Below are 14591 nucleotides of genomic sequence, written 5' to 3' on the forward strand. Positions count from 1 at the left end.
GGACCTCATACGTTGGTCATCAGACTTGGTGGCAAGTGTCTTTACCCACTGAGCATCTTATCAACCTCAACAAGTAATTTTTCTTTTCTTCTTCTTTTTTTCAGATCTAGAATTCACTATGTAGACCATACTGGCCTCGAACTCACAGAGATCTGCCTACCTCTGCCTCCCTAGTGCTAGGATTAAAGGTGTATGTGAGCATGTCTGGAAATTACACACACACACACACACACACACACACACACACACACATATTCATCCCTAAGACAAGGTTGTGCTATGTAGCCCTGACTGACTGTTCTGGAAATTATTCTGTAGATCAGGCTAGCCTCAAACACAGTCCAGCTGCCTCTTTCTCCTGAGTTCTCAGATTAAATATATATTGGTTTTGTATCTTGTAAACTTATCTAGACATGCTTAGTTCACTCTTTTTAAAAAAAATATTTTAAAGTTACCAGACAGTAGTGGCACATGTCTTTAATCCCAACACTCAGGAGGCAGAGACAGACAGATCTCTGAGTTTGAGGCCAGTCTGGTCTACAGAGTGAGTTCCAGGACAGCCAGGGTTATTCAGAGTAACCTTGTCTTGAAGAACAAAACAAAACAAGTTTGTTTTATTTTATGTGTAGATTTGCATGCCTGAGTTTATGTGTGTGCACCACATGTCTAAGGAGCCAATGGAGGCCAGAAGAGGTATCAGATCCCCTGGACTGGAGTTACAAATAATTGTTAGCCACCATGTGGGTGCTGGAGACCAAACCTTTGTCCTCTGCAAGGGCAGTAAAGGCTCTTATCTGAGGAGCTGCCTCTCTAGCCCCAGAAGGTTTGCTTATTCAGAGCTTCTCTCTAGCAAAGACAGTGTTGCCAACTGTAAATAAAAGTCTCTTAGCTGGGCGGTGGTGGTGCACACCTTTAATCCCAGCACTCAGCGAGGCAACGGCAGGTGGATCGCTGTGAGTTTGAGGCCAGAGTGCATGCCAGGACAGCCAGAGATACACAGAGAAACCCTGTCTTGGAAAACCAAAAAAAAAGGGGGGGACTAGAGAGATGGCTCAGAGGTTAAGAGCACTGACTGCTCTTCCAGAGGTCCTGAGTTCAATTCCCAGCAACCACATGGTGGCTCACAACCATCTGTAATGAGATCTGGTGCCCTCTTCTGGCCAGCAAGCATACATACATACAGAACACTTGTGTACATAATAAATAAGTAAATCTTTTTTTAAAAAAAATCTTAACTTTTTTTCAATCTGGTTGTCTTTCAGTCCTTTCTCTTACTTAATTCCTACTTAAAACCTCTAGTCCCATGTGGATGGACACTGTTGGATGTTTTCAGATTCCTGAAGGAATTTAGCAAGTCCTCCTCTGTTCCTAATTTACCAACTGACATTGTGATAAAAGAAACAAGTTGGGGGGACAAGATTCTGACTCTCAGCTCAGAATGGACTTGAGGGTCTGGGAAGATAGCACAGTGCTTAAAGCTCTCACTGTACAAGCATGAGGACCTGAATTTGGATCCCTAGAAATCCATGAAAATACCAGGCGGGCATAGCAGCCTGGCTGCAGTTCCAGCCTCAGAAGGCAGACAAGTGGGATCCCCAGATCAAGCTGGGTAGTGAGACTAGCCATAACCACAAGTTCTATTGAGAGACTCTGCCTCAATGAGAAAGGTGGAAGAGTAATGGAGGATAATTCCCAGCATCAACCTCGGGCCTCCACATGCATGCACATGTGGAATAATCTTTTGTACACTGTGAAGATGTGTCTTTGCCAAGGAGTCCTCTCATTGGTTTAATAAAGGAGATATAGGTGGGACTTCCAGGAACAGAGAGGACTCTGGGAAGAAGTGAGGCAATGGAGATGAGGAATGAGTCAGACACAGAACGTGATAGAAGTAAAAGCCACACATGGTAGAACATATATTTAAAAATATGGGTTAATTTAAGTTATAAGAGCTAGTTGGACAAACCTAAGCTAAGGCTGAGCATTCATAATCAATAAGTCTCTGTGTCATTATTTGGGAGCTGCTGGCAGGACAGAAAAAGACTCACTTTATGCCATCACAGGTGCACCCACACATGTTCAGGAAGATGCACATCATACTTGCATACCACATACCAAAAAAATGAAAGGAAAGAAGAATGTTGTCTGTAGTGGTTTGAATGGGAACATCCCCTATAAGCGTGGGTATTTCCACACTTGGTCCCCAGGTAGTGGCACTATTGGGGAAGTTTAGGGGTGATGGCTTTGTTGGGGAAAGTCTCACAGCACTTCCAATTCACTCTCTACTTCCTGCTTTTGCTGAAGATGTGAGCTCTTATCTTCCTGCTTCAGCCTCCATGCCTGGTGCTTGCTGCCATGTTTCCCTGTCATGAACGGACCCTCGGCCCATAAGGGGCCATAAGTCAACATAAACCCCCTCTTTATATCACTTTGGCCATGGTGTTTTGTCGCAGGAACAGAAAAGGAACTGATAGGTTGTCTGGTTTTTGTTATTGTTTTATTTTGTTTTGGGGTGTGAGTTAACGAACCATGAGACAGAACATAGAGTAAAATAAATGGGTTTATTTATGTTCTAGGAGCTAGTAGGACCAGCCTAAGCTAATGCCAAGCTTTCATAACTAAGAAGTCGCCTGGTCATTGTTTGGGAGCTGGTGGTACAGAGAAATAATTACTATATATGGCACCCAACATTGGGGCTCAAATATCCAAACACAGGGCCTGAGAATGCTAAGCAAAGTTTGGGGCGAGGAGCCAGATGTAGCTTCCCAGTCAATCTGTCACCTGGGTGGGCTGGTGCTCAGCAGCATACAGAGGCATGTTTATTGGCTGCTGCCTGCGGGCTGGAATCAGCTGCCAGCACCAGCTAACAGTATCATGCACTAGCACCATGCACTAAGTTGAGTGACCTGGCAGATGACATGGCCAGTTAAGATTGGTCTCATGCAGTTAGAGAACACTACAGATGCTTAGTAAAGCCAGGTCCAGACACAGAAAATCTCTAAAATGGTACAGCATATCTACAAATGTGCTGAGATGCTGAAGAAAAGAAAAGGAGTATAGACAGTCATGGGATAAAATAAAAATAATAAAATAAAGTCATTAGAGAGTAAAATAATATTTTTTTAAAAAGCTACATAAAGATGGAAATACACAGGGGGTCTGGATCCAATGTGGTGTTTTGTTGGCTTTGAATTTTCTGAATGCTAATGAACAGAGGATGATGTTGTAATTATTGTTTCTATGAATGAGCTAGCCATGGGAAGGGCAATTAACTGCCAGAAAGAATGGGACAGAGAGTGCCCTGGTACGGGAGAGGCAAGGGTGAATGAGTGAGATGAGAGCAGATATGCCCTTTAAAACCAGATTTCTGTTGCTGGGTAAGTGTCCAATGGTGAAGTTTCAGGAGCTGGTGCAGGTGCTGGCATTATCTGGAGGGCCCTCTGTACGTTGGTCTTGGCCAAGGCAGAAGGAATGACCTGTAAAATATGCTCGAAAATGGGTGGGGTCAAAATAGGCCCTGGAGATACTTTTTACCAGACAAGATTTTTTTTTTATATAAATATTTATTTATTATGTATACAATATTCTGTCTGTGTGTATGCCCGCAGGCCAGAAGAGGGCACCAGACTCCATTATAGATGGTTATGAGCCACCATGTGGTTGCTGGGAATTGAACTCAGGACCTTTGGAAGAGCAGGCAGTGCTCTTAACCTCTGAGCCATCTCTCCAGCCCCCAGACAAGATTTTTTGATACACTAGCAGAACTCTTCCCAGGAACCTGCAGATATCTATAAAACAGCTGGGACAGATTTACATCTTGGTGTCATAGCAAAAGACTATGGCTTTAGGTTAAAAGGCATGAATATTTAAAGACAATTAAAGGGAATTGGGAACTCTGAACCTCGCAGTATACATCTGAAACCTGTTGATTCTGGACTATGAAGCCTGTGAAAGAGGCACCCCTGTCTATAGTTTTAGCAGGAAACTTAACAAATGAAGTCATGAGCTACCAGTACCCTAAGTCATTAAATGCCAACAGACAGGCATGTGGCCATATTATTTATACGTATATATTAACAGACAGACAAAACTTTTTCCAGGAAACTGTGTAAGCTGACCAATTTAAAATCCTGGAGTAGGCTATAGAAGCTAGCAAGCACACAGGTGCCCCATTAAGGACCAGGTTAGCAGATGCTGTAAGGGAGAACAGAAACATAAGTATAGAACACCTCTGCAGCTTAGAGCGGAAGGACAGGGGGAACGGATTCATTGTAGGGGGAATCCCAGTGTGTCCAGATCACATGCCAGGAATGTGGACAAACAACAAACAGCAAAGAGAGTGGGGGGCGGGAGGGGGGAGTGGGAGCTGGAGCCAGCATCCAGAAACCATGGGCATTTGGGGGGGTTGTTTACTTGTTCTCATGCCGGCAAAAAATTTTAGGCATTAAGAACATATGGTGTCAGATAGCCCCAATTTAAAAGATTTTGTAAAGAGCATTTGAGGATCAGGCCTTGAATTGTAAGTGGTTTTTTGCAAGTCTATGTCAAGCCCAAAGCCTAACACAATGCATCTGCTGTGGTAGACTTTGGGTCAAAAAAAAAAAAAAAAAAAAAAAAAAAAAAAAAAAAAAAAAAAACCCCACAGGGGAAAGAGAAATACCTTAACAGGATTTCTCCTGATAAAGGAATCCCACAGGGATAAGGCAGGCTCTTGTCCCAGTTGGTGCCTGGAACAGCCATGTCTTCAACAGGACAGCCTGAAAATCACATGAGGTTCTGGGCCTCTAAAGGCAATGACTTGGAAATTGGAACTTACCAAGATGAGGGCGATCTTAGCCTGGCAGAGAGCAGGTTCGAGTGTTTTCTCAAGACATGGCCCTGCCAGTGTGAAAAACAGCCATCTTGGTGGGACTTCCAGATGAAAAGTTTTTGCGCCTCAATAAGCAAGCCTCTCTGCTGATGCAATAATCCAAACCAGACCTAAAAAAACCAAATTACAAAAGCCCAGGTTTAATGGACACCAGTGCTCCCAGGTGGACTTCCAGCCCTCCAGAGAGGAGATGGGGAAGGAAGACTGGAAAACCACATGCTTGTTCTCTGGGGTGCTGTTTAAATACCTTGTAGGAGTGGTCTTGAACATCTCTGGGGAAGGGTCATCCTTTGGCAGGCTTTTTTGGAGGTGGAGTCTTGACTGTGGTAACTCTCAGGGGAGCGGTCTTGGGTTGGAACTTCCACCTGAAAAATAGGGTGAATTGTTGAGTCTACTTTTGAGCAACCACTAGTCTCAAATATTTTACATTGGTATGGATTTTGTATATTGATTCTAATTTAAGGTTATTTTTGTTATACTGCATATTTGTTTCTATTCTTGTTTAACGTACTATACCTATGCAGTACACTTAAAATATAAACCTTTAGTCAGCACACGCCTTTAATCCTAGCACTTGGGAGGCAAAGGTATACAGATCTCTGAGAGTTCGAGGCCATCCTGATCTACAAAGTGTATTCCAAGACAGCTAGGACTGTTACACAGAGAAATTCTGTCTTGAGAAATGAAAAAAAAAAGTTTTAGTCCTTGAAAATTATTTAGGATAATAAAGAAATGCAGGATAATAGTTATTCATCTATAATAATCATACTTATAGTCATGTTAGGTATGTTTTCAAGATCATACAGAGATATATTTTAGATAGGTGATCTTCAAACACTTCAAAGACCTCCCAAATATATCATTTAAAATGTTTGAATATCATAAGGCTTTTCATGACAGTGAGACATGTCTGCTCCTGGCAGCACCAATCTCCTTCAAAAAAGGATAATGGCTTCAAAGAACCTCCATATGGAGTTTGCTTTCTTTGTGCCAAGAATCTACCCTTGCTTCAACTACTGAGGATATGCTGTCCAAGCTGGACAGGCAGGACATAAAAGAAGACAACTGCTGAACATTGCCCAGCCAGGGTAGGACAGTCCTTCCAAATTTCTGCTTCACACATGTCAAAGATTCTAGGCACATGGGCTGAAGACGGAAGACTCTTGGGTGACTGTCCAGGCAGCAAGCTGTCTGTCATTTCTGTAGTCTTGGAAGTTGCTTGTTCTGTACTACCTATTTACTCAGATAATATTACATCCTTTTTGGGTCTCTGATGGAGTTAAAGATGAGATAGTTATAGTTACAATTTTTTGTTACCAAATTCAAAAAGAAACTCACAAAAGAGGTATAAAATATATACGCTTGAGAGACATAAAAAAGTAAATTGCTTATTTAAGAAAATATTTTGAGGTATAAAGAGATAGTTTAAAGATGACAGTACAAGGCCGGGCGGTGGTGGCGCACACCTTTAATCCCAGCACTTGGGAGGCAGAGGCAGGCAGATCTCTGTGAGTTCGAGACCAGCCTGGTCTACAAGAGCTAGTTCCAGGACAGGCTCCAAAGCCACAGAGAAACCCTGTCTCGAAAAACAAAAAACAAAAAAACAAACAAACAAACAAAAAGATGACAGTACAAGTTATGACAGAAAAAGGTTTAGGTATAAAACTTTAAATTTATCAAGCTAAAATAGATACTAGAGTATTTTCTCAGAATATGCCTAATACAAATGGACTGGACATTGTAAATGTAATCTTATGTGATAATTGTTCTTATTTATAATTTTATTATGTTAGAGCTAAAAGGTTTCCATATATATATATTTACTCTTGGATTTTCTTTTTTTTAAGATTTATTTATTTATTATGTGCACAATGTTCAGCCTTCATGTATGTCTGCAGGCCAGAAGAGGGCGCCAGATCTCATTACAGATGGTTGTGTGTAGAAGGAGCTGCGGGCCACTTCTCGATGCCTGGCTCCTGGCCACCGGCTAGCTTTACCCAAAATAATTACACGGAAACTGTATTCATTTAAACACTGCCTGGCCCATTAGTTCCAGCCTCTTATTAGCTAATTCTCACATCTTGATTAACCCATTTCTAATAATCTGTGTATCACCACAAGGTGGTGGCTTATTGGGAAGTTTCTAACCTGCATCCATCTTGGAGAGGAGAGCTATGGCATCTGCCTTACTTCCCTTTTCCCCAGCATTCTGTTCTGTCTACTCCACCTACCTAATTTTCTGTCCTATTAAAGGGCCAAGGCAGTTTCTTTATTAACCAATGAAAGTAACACATAGACAGATGACCCTCCTCCATCAGTTGTGAGCCACCATGTGGGTTGCTGGGAATTGAACTCAGGATCTCCGGAAAAGCAGTCTGTAGTGAGGAGCTGCGGGCAGGCCTGCTTTTCATCCTGCTCGGCTCCCGGCCACCGGCTAGCTTATATCCCGAAATAACAACACACAAATTGTATTCTTTTAAATACTGCCTGGCCCATTATTTTCAGCCTCTTACTCACATCTTGACTAACCCATATCTAATAATCTATGTAACACCACGAGAGATGTCTTACCAGGAAAGATTCAGCACGTCTGTCCTGGTGGCTGGCTTCATGGCAACTCACTCAGAGAGGAGAGGCAGGGCAATTTTTCTGAGCCATCTACCTCACTTCCTTCTTCCTATTCTGTCTACTCCACCTATCTAAATGTTGCCCTATCAAAAAGCCAAGGCAGTTTATTAGCCAATGAGAATCCTCCATCAGCATTCAGTGCTCTTAACCTCTGAGTCATCTCTCCAGCCCTGGATTTTCTTTTTTTATATAGATAACATGTTATCTTTTTTATCTTTTTTATTTTTATTTTATGTGCATTGGTGTTTTTCAACAAAAAGCGGGAAGTCACAGACAGTTCTGAGCTGCCATTTGGGTACTGGTAATTGAACCTGGGTCCTCTGAAAGAACAGCCAGTGCTCTTAACTGTTGAGCCATCTCTCCAGCCCCTATTTTGGATTTTCAATACAGGGTTTCTCTGTACCTTTGGAACCTGTCAGGTGGGGCTGACAGGCAGAGAGAATAAATAGAAAAAGAGAAAAAAGATCTAGGAGTGATGCCCAGCTATGGTAGCACATGCCTTTAATCCCAGCACTCGGGAGGCAGAGGCAGGTGGATCTCTGTAAGTTTGTGGGCCAGCCTGGTCTACAAAGGCTAGTTCCAGGACAAGCTCCAAAGCTACCAAGAAACCCTGTCTACTCCCCCCCCCCACACACACACAAAACAAGCAAAACAAAGATCTAGGAGTGAGAGAAAGAGAAGAGAAAGATTCCAGAGGCCAGCCACCCAGATACACAGCAAGTCATGGAGAAAGAAGTAAAGAAAGGTATACAGAAATAGAGAAAGATAAAAGCCCAGAGTCAAAAGGTAGATGGGATACCTTAAGTTAAGAAAAGCTGCCTAGAAATGAGAGAAAAGAATGTCATTGGGTGTCTTGAATTGGTCAGAAGAGGGCATCAGATCCCACTACAGATGGTGTGAGCCACCGTGTGGTTGCTGGGAACTGAATCAGGACTTCTGGAAGAACAGCCAGTCCTCTACCTGCTGAACCATCTCTCCAGTCCTTTTATTTTATTTTTTTAAACAGATTATCTCATTGAACTTGTTAATTTGGCTAAACTGGCTGACTAGACAGCCCCAGGGATCTTGCATATCTGCTTTCCCGACATTAGGATTATAGACTCATCACTGCACCCTGCTTTAAGAAAAACAGCTATTTGATTAATATATCTTATGTATGTGAATGTTTTCTCTGCATGTATACACTTGTTTGCCTGATGTCCCTGGAAGTTGGAAGAGGGGGCTAGATCCCCAGGAACTGGAGCTTACAAACAGTTGTGAGCTGTCATATGGATGCAGGGGAACTGAACTTGGGTCTTCTGGAAGAGAAGCCAGTGCTCTTGACTGCTAAGCCATTTTTCTGGTCCCACCTATCTTTTATTTGTTTGTTTGTTTTGGTTTTTTAAGAGAGTTACTCTCTGTAGCCTTGGCTGTCCTGGAACTCACTGTGTAGACCAGATTGGACTTAAACTCAGAGATCCACTTATTTCTGCCTCCCAAGTATTGGGATCAAAGTTGTGTGCCACCAACATCAAGTCACACCTGCCTTTTTACGACTGCTTGGGATCCAAACTCAGGCTAGCATGCTTGTATGGCCAGCACTCTGCGTATCTCTCTGGGCTTCTACTCACCCCACCCCCACAAGATTCTCACCATGTAGCCTAAACTCAATTTATGATCCTCTTGCCTCATCTTCCTGAGTATAGGGATTACCAAGTGTCCTCCACTTCACTCAAATTAAGTTATATAATTCTTTTTATTTTTAATTTTTATTTTATTCTATTTTTCTTTATTAATGTTTGGTTTTTTTGAGACAAGGTTTCTCTGTGTAGCTCTAGCTGTCCTGGAACTCACTCTGTAGACCAGGCTGGCCTTGAACTCACAGATATCTGCCTGCCTCTGCCACCTGAGTGTTGGGATTAAAGGCTTGAGTCACCATTGCCTGGCTATTTTAAATTACATGTGTGTGTTCATATATTGTGCATGCATATGTGCACATGACTAAAAGTGCCCTTGAAGTCCAGAAGGGAACATCAGATCCGTCGGAACTGGAGTTATAGGTTATTGTGAGCTGCCATGTTGGTTCTGGGAATTGAATCCAGGTCCTTCGGGACAGCAGCCAGTGATGTTAACCGCTGAGCCATCTCTCCAGCTCTGATTTTTCTTAAAGAACTCATTTGAAGTGGGAAGACCAACCTTTAATCCAGATTTTTGAGGTGGAAATATCCATCTTAAATCAGGGTTATACCTTCTGGTGGCATCTTATGTAATGGACATGGAAGAAGGAAGCTTTTACTCTTTGCTTGCTTGCTTTCATCTTGAAAGATCATTCCTTCCCTGGTTTAGAGCCTACTTCCTTGGGGTTCTGGTGTGTGCTAAAGACCAGCTGAGACATTTAGCCTCATGGACTGAACAATTACTGGATTCTTGGACTTTCCATTTGGTAGACAGCCATCGTTGAACTAGCTAGACCACAGTCTATAAGCCACTGTAATGAATAAATGAATGAATAAATAGATAAATACACATATACACAAAACATACATACATGCATAAATATATACACATTTACACACAAGCATACATACACATACATGCTCACACATTCATAGAAACACACATATAACACATGCATACATGCACACATACAAACATATACACACATATACACAGACACACAGTAGTTTCTAATTTCCATCCTGATGGTTTGAAATTATCCTTACTTAAAGGAATGTCACTTAGCCTCCAAAAATTTGGAGAATTTGTAGAAATGCTTCTTTTTTCTAGTATAATGCACTGTAATTAGAGAATGATTGTTTGTTTGTTTCAAGACAGGGTTTCTCTGTGTAACTCCGGCTGTCCTAGAATGTGTTCTGTCGACCAGGCTGGCCTCGAACTCACAGAGATCCACCTGCCTCTGTCTCCTGAATGCTGGAATTAAAGGCATGTGCCACCACTGTCTGGCAAGAAGGAATCTTAATTTTTAAGTTTGTTGCTGTCTCCTTGATAACTGAATTGTTCATGTATGTAACTTTTCTAGAGAAGTTGGTTCTGTCAAGCTGTCTGGCAGTGGTAGCCACATCTTTATCCATACTGCGCCTCTGACAGTTGGTTTATCTGTTAGCGAGAAGGGGGTATTAAGTCTACTGCTAAAGTCATGGTTATTCGTTTCTTCTAGTTCTTTCTTTCTTTTTTAAATTGGTTTTTCAAGACAGGATTTCTCTGTGTAGTCCTGGCTGTCCTGGAACTCACTCTGTAGCCCAGGCTGGCCTCAAACTCCTAGAGATCCCTCTGCCTCTGCCTCCTGAGTGCTGGAGTTAAAGGCATGTTCCACCACTGCTGTCCAGCCTCCTAGTACTTTCTGTCCTTGCGTTCTTTTTGTCTTTGCTGTTTCTAGTCATTGTGCGTGTCTGTCGTGGGAGGAGATAAGCAAGTGAGTCTGCGCAGCCAGAGGCGTTGGATCCCTGAAGCTGTGCTCACAGGGAGTTAGGAGCCACCTGATGTTGGTGCTGAAAACTGAACTTAGGTCCTTCAGAAGGGCAGTGCGTTTTCTTAACTACAAACCATATCTTCAGCATATGAATATATGTATATATATATATGAGAATGTATGTATGTATATTTTTTATTTCCACCTGTTTATTGGGGGCAACAGGGGCAAGGCCTCTTCCACCCATGGAAGTATTCACACATTCTTCAGCCATCCCAGGCCTGGTTTCCGAAGGTCCCGGGAGTGGCTGGGCTCATCAGGCACGTTGCCATTATCTCTCGCAAGCACGGAGTAATTGTAGGGTGTGGCTGGTTTGATCATGGTGGCACACTTGGTGTCAAGGCATAATTATAGTGAGGTTCCCAGGGGCAATGGACACCATAAGCACTGGTTCCTTTGCCCAGGCATTTCTGAGAAAGCTGGAGAATCACCCAGCTACCTTGGTCTCTCAGATCCTATGTTGTTAAAAAACAGGGTCTCAGCATGTAGCCCTGGCTGGCCTGGAACTCACAGAGATCTGCCTGTCTGCCTCCTGAATGCTGGGATGAAAAGGGTGTGTGCCACACCTAGCTACTTGTATGTATTTCGAAGTTTGTTATGTCCTCTCAGTAGGTCAGCTTTTTCATACCTGGTCACATTCTTTATTTAATATTTATTTATTTATTTATTATGCATACAATATTCTGTCTGTGTATATGTCTGCAGGCCAGAAGAGGGCACCAGACCTCATTACAGATGGTTGTGAGCCACCATGTGGTTGCTGGGAATTGAACTCAGGACCTTTGGAAGATCAGGCAATGCTCTTAACCACTGAGCCATCTCTCCAGCCCCATTCTAACACGTACTTGATCTAATATTAAAATATCCATTGTAGATCTTTTGACAAATGTTAATATGGCTTATTCTTTTTCCATTTCTTCTTTAACCAATTTGGTTTTCATATTTAAAGTTCATTTCTCACATAGTATACAGGAAGGTCATTTAAAATATTTATGGAGGGCTGGAGAGATGGCTCAGAGGTTAAGAGCATTGCCTGCTCTTCTAAAGGTCCTGAGTTCAATTCCCAGCAACCACATGGTGGCTCACAACCATCTGTAAAGGGGTCTGGTGCCCTCTTCTGGCCTGCAGGCATTCAGACAGAATATTGTATACATAATAAATAAATAAATATTTAAAAAAAATAAAAAAATAAAATATTTATGGATTTCTGTTTTGTGTGTATGGATGTTTTGTCCGCACATATGTCTATGAATTGTTTGCATTCAGTGCCTTCAGAGGCCAGAAAAAACCACTGGATCTCACAAATATTTACAGATATTTGTGAACTGCCATGTGGGTGCTGGGAAATCAATCCCAGGTCCTCTGCAAGAACAACCAATGCTCTTAACCATTAAGTCATCTCTTTGGGTCACTTTAAAAAATACACTGTAGACTGAGGGTATATCTGTTGCTCTGGTCTTCTGCCTTTCCCAAGCAACCAATGAGCTGAAAAAAACCACCTCCACTTGCCAATATAGCTTCTGAATGTCAAGTACGGTGTCTTACTGGATATTCAATTCTGCAAGGAATCGAATTGCTATATTACAAGGGGGTAGACGCTTATACTCAAGGGGTGCCGCAAATAGGAGTCAACTGAAATGGAGGCCTTTTTTCTCCGGCATTGTCAACTCTAAAGACCGGTACTCCACGTGGTGGCTTCGCTCTGCAGAAAGCCTATGGGTACACATCAACCGAGGAAGAGGGTTTCCACTTACAGCTTAGCCCTGAACAAGTCAATGACATGCTTCGAGCTGGTGTCTTCTCACAAGGCTCTTGATTCCAACAGTGGAGTTCCAAATTCAGTGTTAAGGTTTGAGAGCAACCAGCTAGCTGCCAATTCCCCAGTGGAGGATGTTAAATATTTTTTTTGAGATGAACCTCTCCGCTGATGCAAATCATCCCAATCAGATCAAATCAGACCGAATTAAAAGATGCCCATGTTTAATAGATGATAATACTCCCGGGTGGCCCCAAGAAAACATAGAGAGGGGAAGAGAGAGAAGGGGAGACCATGGGAAACCTGGAGACCATGTGTTCATTCTCTGGGGGGCAGTTTAAATAGCCTGTGGGAGTGGTCACCTTTTGGCGGGCTTTCTCAGAGGTGGAGTTTGGACTGAGGCAACTCCCAGAGGAGGGAGCTTATGCCAGAGGCTGGCATGAAGCCCCCAGCTAAATATTCCAGACGTTTTGTGTATTTATAAGGATGTCACATCCGTACACTTAGACCACCTCTGAGTCTATTGGCAGGAACTTCTTGACTTGCATATGGAAATGGGGTTGCGCACTGAAGAAGCATTGATGTACTCCTTCCAGAGACTGGATTCTGACATCTCACTAGAAGTTCAGCCTCCCCTGGAAGATGGGGTGACAAAGAACTTATCCCTCCAGGTTGCTTTTTCTGGGGCAACAGCTTGCATGGCCTATGTCAACGGAGTTCACCTGCATGTAGCAAATGTTGGTGACTGCCGGGCTATCCTTGGTGTCCAGGAAGACAATTGTGTGTGGTCCTGTTTACCGCTTACCCGTGACCACAATGCTTAGAATGAGGCTGAGCTAACCCGGCTTAAGAGAGAACACCCCGAGTCTGAGAACAGGACTCTCATCACACCCTGCAGGGCCTTTGGGGATGTCCAGCTCAAGTGGAGTGAAGAGTTGCAGCATGGTGTCCTAGGGAGGGGCTTTGAGACTGAGGCCCTCAACATCTACCAGTTCACACCACCCTACTACTACACCCCGCCCTGTCTGACTGCCAAGCCTGAGGTTATATACCACAGGCTGAGGCCCCAAGGTGAGTTCCTCGTGCTGGCCTCAGATGGTCCGTGGGACATGCCGGGCAGTGGGGATGTGGTAAGACTGGTAGTGGGCACCTGTCCAAGGTTGGTTGCCATAGCCACACCTGGACCAAAGACCGGCCAACCTGGGGCTTATTCAGAGTCTGCTGCTGCAGAGGAAAGCCAGTGGACTCCATGCAGCTGACCAAAATGCAGCTGTGCATCGGATCAGACAAGCCATTGGGAGCAATGAGTATGGGGAGATGAAGCCAGAGCAACTGGCCGCCATGTTACGTTACCAGAAGATGTAGCCAGGATGTATCGGGATGATATCGTCATGGTGGTGTTCTTTTTAACTCAAGAGTCAATTGATACACACTATAAGGAGGGTCTCACTCTGTTGCCAAGGCTAACACGAATACTCTTTAAAATATTTTCATTTAGGGGGCTGGAGAGATGGCTCAGTGGTTAAGAGCATTGCCTCATCTTCCAAAGGTCCTGAGTTCAATTCCCCGCAACCACATGGTGGCTCACAACTATTTGTAATGAGGTCTGGTGCCCTCTTCTGGCCTGCAGGCATACACACAGACAGAATATTGTATACATAATAAATAAATAAATATTTAAAAAATATTTTCATTTAGTCCTGAGTGAGCAATTCAAACCTTATTAAAGAATAAGCAGATACAGGTTGCTGAGTAATTTGCTAACAAAGCAAGGAAACTCAACCCCAGTGAAAAAGCATTGACTGAGATTTTGTCTCTGTGTGCACTGGTCAGTTCTTCTATGCAGCAGACAGAGAATAAAGACGAAA

The 14591-nt window shown here is 43.1% G+C and overlaps 1 pseudogene; it reads right to left on the reverse strand.

Annotated features, from left to right (window-relative positions):
- Positions 1 to 11162: 11162 nt before the first annotated feature.
- On the reverse strand, positions 11163 to 11836 carry LOC119801412 (annotated as a pseudogene).
- Between the last annotated feature and the right edge of the window lie 2755 nt (positions 11837 to 14591).

Source organism: Arvicola amphibius, chromosome 1, assembly GCF_903992535.2.
Source record: "Arvicola amphibius chromosome 1, mArvAmp1.2, whole genome shotgun sequence".
In the NCBI taxonomy this organism is placed as follows: Eukaryota; Metazoa; Chordata; class Mammalia; order Rodentia; family Cricetidae; genus Arvicola; species Arvicola amphibius.